Genomic DNA, 6,101 nt, shown 5'->3' with positions numbered 1-6,101 from the left:
AATGTAAACATTTTCCTGTTAACGTAGAAATTGTTATATACATGTCAACTGCAAAAAATTTAATGAATATAATGTACATCTTTTAAGCAAAATACAGACTTTCTTTTCACATTATTTTATAATATTGGCTTTTTACTTTAGAAAAAATTGAGCCTTTAACATTGGTCTTGCACAGACAAAGCAGCTTACGCTAAATGTAACACGCTATGAAAACAAATGTGTTATCCCAGTAATGTTACCATTTAAAAAATTGTTTATTGTTATAGTGTATACATAACTGTTGATTTAAAAATTGTTGCTGTTCATTTTAAATAATAACGATATTTTCACATATTGAGAAATGTAATATATTGAAAACCTTCGCCGATATGGATATCTTAAGAAGAACTAGGCAATAAAATAAGGTGTTGTTAATAAAATAGGTTATGTTAACAGAATTTTAAATTATGTAAATAGGAAAAATGAGAATAAACAGTGAGAGATTGAAGTAAACTGCAATGTAGAGAAGGATATTACGAAAAATTGGTTCCAAATGTTATAAGGCGAAAAAAGTGCATCTCTTGATGGAAGGTAAACCGAGGAGATTAGGGTTCTGTAAGTAGTGACAAGAAAGAAAAATTTTTTTATATGCAGAAGAATCACCTGGTCAGATGTGTCTAATTTTTGCAACAATGGATTTTTTGATGGACTAATGGTAATTTACATTGGCACGGATAAACTGCATTTCAACAAAGGTTATCAGTAAACGTTCGGATTAGAATTGTTGATACCAAAATCATAGGATCTTACTTCTATGATGGGTGCCAGATATTGCACATTCTTTGTTTAACAGAAATACATTATATTCATTAAATTGTTTGTAGTAGGCATGTTTAAAACAATTTCTACATTAATCTACATTTTTGATACTAAAATTATAAAAAATGTAATAAATATAAAAAATAAAGGCAACATGTACATACGATACTTCAAAAATTTGTTTACACTAGGTGAAAGATATCAATTTTGCCATGAAATTTTATTAAAATAAGTTTTCTCTATCTCTTAAAATCAAAAAGTTAGACGGCCCTAAACTTTCTGTACTTTTCCGGTTTTTTATGATTACTCACAAAGTTGGCCATGGATCTCTTTTTACGAGCATCAAGGCCTCAAAAAATGCAACAAAAAACATATAAAGAATTTTGACTTGCATATGTAGGAGTGGCCCTCTTATAGTAGACAGCCTGTATACACATAGCAAATTGCATATTGCACACATTATCTAAAATTATTAAAAAAAAGTTTGGAAAACACCTTTCTAGAAAAATAATTGTAAGCTGAAAATTTCATATAATACATTTATTATGACGCTGAGTGTAACTTGTTCAATTACTAGTTGCATTATATAGAAAATTCTATAAACATTTTTTTTATGAATCTCGATACATTCACGAGAGACCGGCCCACATTTATGGTATTCTAACTGTATTCGCCGCATATTATACCTGTATTAAACAAATGTAAACAAACATAAGGGTGAGGTAATGCATATACCGTTATAACGGGATTTATTATGATTATGATGCAGAAATAACGGTAAAAGAAAGTAAATGCAATGGCAAGATAACAAGGACATTACTCAAGTCCTTTAGACAAACATTATTCGAAGATTAGATGGTGTAAGTGAAGTGGTACAGTGCGCCTTGTTTATTTGCAAATTAAATGCAGTGAATCTTCTAGTAGTTATTTTCAACTTCTTATATTGTTTTAGTAAGTATACTCAAAAATATACCTATATGAGTTACTATTTCTTATAAATTATTAATATAATATATCACTATACATAAAAAAATTCATCACCTTAAATGTATATGCGTTAAAATATTTTATTAATGATTTAAGTTAACAGATATTAGTAAATGCACTTATTTATATCTAGATTACTTTCTACAGAAAATTCATTAGTAATCAAAAATTAATCAGAAAACGACATGCGAAGATAAACGGAAATACATCAAACATTTTAGTCGGTACTTTTGAAAATGTGGAAAATTAAAACAAAATAATAAAAACTTGTGAAATTAGCAACATTGTAAACAATTTTTTCTAATAATATTATTAGAAGGTTCCAAAAAAATACATTTTGATTTACATTAGAAATTATGTCACTGAATACGTTATTTTTTAAGTTAAAGCATACAGAGAAGTGATAAGTAACTCAAATTTTTCAGAAATTGATTAATGATTTCGCTAGATACAAAATAGGGTCGTCGGGATTTTCACGACAACGAAAAGAAACATTGCTCTGACACGTTTTTTTTTTACAATTGTGACCACAAATTGTAATATATAGGGATTATAGTGTGTGCTGCGATGAATTTTGGTGTAAGGCAAGAATCTAAATTGAAAGCTGAAAATTTGTGTACGGATGTACGAAATTTTCTCTTCAATGGAAATTTGGCTGCTTCCAGTTCCTTACTATTATGATTTTTGAACTTAGGACTTCATCTACCACACAAAAAACGTTATGGAGATTATTTTAGACCATTTCAGCTGTCAACAAACAGTAAATATCTCCGAAACAGTTGAGTTTAGCTGTAGAAGTATGCAACATGCTTTTTGTTAATAGTTTTGTAGTTGCTCCAAATCTGCTCCAATATGAAGGCTCTTCCATTTGAATAAAAAAGAAGTGGAAAACTATTTATGGTATAATGGTAAGGAATCGGAAACATTTTCATTAAGGGGGTCGTTAATATGCGTGATTTTCAGTGAATTTATAACAGTCTTTTGACGAAGTTTTAGAAGATCTAAACAAGTTAGAAACAATATCTCTTCACTGTACCAGTGACAATACATTCAGAATAAGGAAAAAAGAATATTTTTACTTGTATCATTACATTTCCTGAACTTTATGCACCTGTTGAATATATAGAAAATCGCGTATACACCCCGCAGAATGCTTTTATGACACATGAATTAATCATAATTATTGAATATTATTAACAAAATTCTCGACAAAAGGGAAAGGTACAGTCCGATGTTTACATTGGTGCCCATATTCTCCGTGATCTTTAACTGTGAAAAATTAAAAGAATGCTTGTATTTCAACAATTTTGTTGTTTAGGTGGATTTTCTTGTCCTATCATTATCTTACTAATATATTTCTAAATATACGTGGTCGTGGCGCATCCTGTATGAGATATTGAAGATAAAAGGACCATACTGTTATACAAATTACAATAAATCGGTAGGTACCTATTAAATCAAAATGTCAAACTTGTTTCGACTAAATAGGAACAGTTAATCATCTTATTTAGTAGTCATCCTGTTTAACTACAACAATTATAACTTTGGATATTTTATACACTCCTTTTACTTTTCTAATAGAAAATTTAAAGTATCTTAAAGGCGCCATTCCCATAAAAGACTGTTTTTTACAAAACGAAAAATTTTAAACGTTTGACAATTAACAATTATACTACCCTAATTTCATAGTTTTTTCCTTATACTACCTAGGAGATGATAAAATTTTTATAAATTCCATTCTGAATAAGCAGACTCTGAAAACGAATTAATGAACTTATGCATAGATGCATCTTGTTTTTGACAGTAGAAAATGAAAAACAAAATTTCCTTTTATTTATTCAAATCAGACTGTCCTAACAGTTAAACAGTGGTTAAACAATTTTCATGCGGGTTGTTACGTCACTTAATCGGTTTAAGGCCGACATCCGTTTGTAGCGTATCTACGTATCCTATCATTGGGTATCAATGGATACTGTGGTATATTGTGGTCTTGTACATAATTATGGAGGGGAGTAAAGACGACAACTTCATGGAAACTTATCGGAAATATAAACTCATTTAGTATCCAAAACATCCGTATCGATTCATTTTCAAAAATTAATAAAAATGTACGCGGCTGCTGCTATTTATTTAAATGTACCTACGCATTGTGCGATGTAGGGTAGACGTAGAGACAAAAAAAGCTAAACTTAGGCGTTCAGCAAATGGTCGGAATAGTTCTGTCAAACTTCTTTAATCAAACAATTCGCTGAACGGCCTTTAGTAACTCTATTAAAATCTGCCCAATATTCCCAATCAGCTGATTGGGCTGACCAACGAAATATTTGTCCGCTGAACGACTTTAACTGGTCCAACCATTCGCTGAACACAGCCTTAGTTCCGTTAGTATCGTAATTCTGTTCACGCATTTGATACGGATACGCCGTGGTAGTAACGAGAATATATTGATACTGTGTTGCACTGTTTCGTCAATGAACGAACGGGAAGGGCTATACGATACGCGGAAACGCAACAAATGGATAGGTACTGACCTTTAGACCTGAAATAGAAAATTGCAAAGTTTTAAAAAGTCTTACCCTCAACCGTCGCCGTCGCCGCCGCCGCCGCCGCCGTGGTAGACAGCTTAGAAATTATTTAACAACTTTTTATTTTATAATTTTCTTACAAACATATAAACATCTATATCCATGAGAAAAAAAAAATAAAAATAAGCTTTACAAGAATTTGACTACCTATCAGAAGTAATAGAAAGAAGTATATCGATACCTTACCGGCAAAACATCATATGTAATATAGAGCAAAACAGCAGAAACGTTTTTTGAATAATTTCAGTAATTTTTCGTTGTAATCTTACAAAATTTGGTGTGCTCATTTTTTTCACATATTTTTTAAATAAATGAAATTTTAGTTTTGAATTTCTTTTTACCTTGTTGCGGCAGGCGCTTAAGATACTTTGCCGGTATCAAATATATCCAACAGTGAAAGTTTTATCATATGTGTGTATCATACGATGCTTTGTTAGTAATACTTTGGAACTTACGCTGTGCTATAATAAAACACTGTCATGTGATATTTTTTTTATTTTTTAATTCAAATACATAGAAACAACAAAATACAAAACAGTTTTTTCTTTGTATTGGTTTGGCAGAAGAGACAGTAGAATGATAATTTTTACAGAATTATTTATTTAATTTTTAGAATTAAGTTTCATTTTATCAGGCTTCTTGCTCTTCTACTTCATCTTTTTGGTCAGTTTCAGGTAGTGCATCGGGTATTTTGTCTTATATCAAAACTCTTGGTGATATTTTCTAGGAATTACATTTTTTATACAGAGATCTTCCAAATTTTTTTTCTTTATTGGAGTAACACATAATTTTTTAGTATATAGTTTTTTAGTCTTCAAACTGCCCTTGTTTTTGATTTGATTATTTTTATATCTGAACTGTCATACGAATAATAACGTTAGGATTATTCTTTTCCAAATAAACACTTCGAATTTGAGTAATTTTTATAGATTCTCCCTCAACTGACTTGAATGCATTAATTCTCGCATTTCCTATAATTGTTGCCCATTCAGATGGTGCCCACACGGTGCGGTTTTTAATAAAAAATAAAGCAAAATATTTCACTTAAATCAGCAAAGTAACAAAAAAAATGTCACTTACGTGCTTTTTGATTGTTCCACGTCACCAACACTAAAGTAGAAATGTCTATCGTAACTGACAAATAACTGTAACATGTGACTTGACGTTACGATATTCTACCGGTCCTTGATAGGCGTACGATATTTTCGTAAGTTATAAAAGATTTGGACGAAATATAAACGTCGTTTACGATAAAGAAATTTAGCGGTTTTTTGGCATTTTCACTTTAATTTTAGATACGATATTTTGCCAGTATAATCTTACACATAAGATAGCTCCAATAACAAAAAAAATGTCAATAACCTAATAATTGTCACTTACGATGTTTTGCCGGTATGGTATCGATATATTTTATCTCTTTTATTAAATTGTTTACAGGAATCATGGATGCGTATTAAAAAAGCTTAAATAAAAATTGAAAACTGAAGAATTTGGCCATTATTACTATTACCGTTACCAATACCATTCCATCACCATTACCATTACTATTAACATTACCATTACCATTACCATTGTAATTATCATTACCATTGCCATTACCGTTACCATAACCATTACCATTACCATTATCATTATAATTATCATTATCATTATCATTATCATTATCATTATCATTATCATTATAATTATCATTATCATTATCATTATCATTATCATTATCATTATCATTAT

At 30.0% G+C, this 6,101-nt stretch overlaps 1 protein-coding gene across 3 annotated transcripts in view; it reads left to right on the top strand.

Moving 5' to 3' along the window:
- The first annotated feature begins 1,642 nt into the window (after positions 1–1,642).
- LOC108907980 (protein timeless) overlaps positions 1,643–6,101 on the top strand; it is a 20,791-nt gene continuing 16,332 nt past the window's right edge. For all 3 annotated transcript variants that reach the window (XM_018711872.1, XM_018711873.1, XM_018711871.1), the window contains exon 1: positions 1,643–1,749. The gene's annotated coding sequence lies outside the window, so the exon portion shown is untranslated. The remainder of the gene's footprint in view (positions 1,750–6,101) is intronic.

This window comes from Anoplophora glabripennis, unplaced genomic scaffold, assembly GCF_000390285.2.
Source record: "Anoplophora glabripennis isolate ALB-LARVAE unplaced genomic scaffold, Agla_2.0 scaffold256, whole genome shotgun sequence".
Lineage (NCBI taxonomy): Eukaryota > Metazoa > Arthropoda > Insecta > Coleoptera > Cerambycidae > Anoplophora > Anoplophora glabripennis.
The sequence above is the reverse complement of the archived record's forward strand: the minus strand, read 5'-3'. Positions and strand labels throughout refer to the sequence as shown.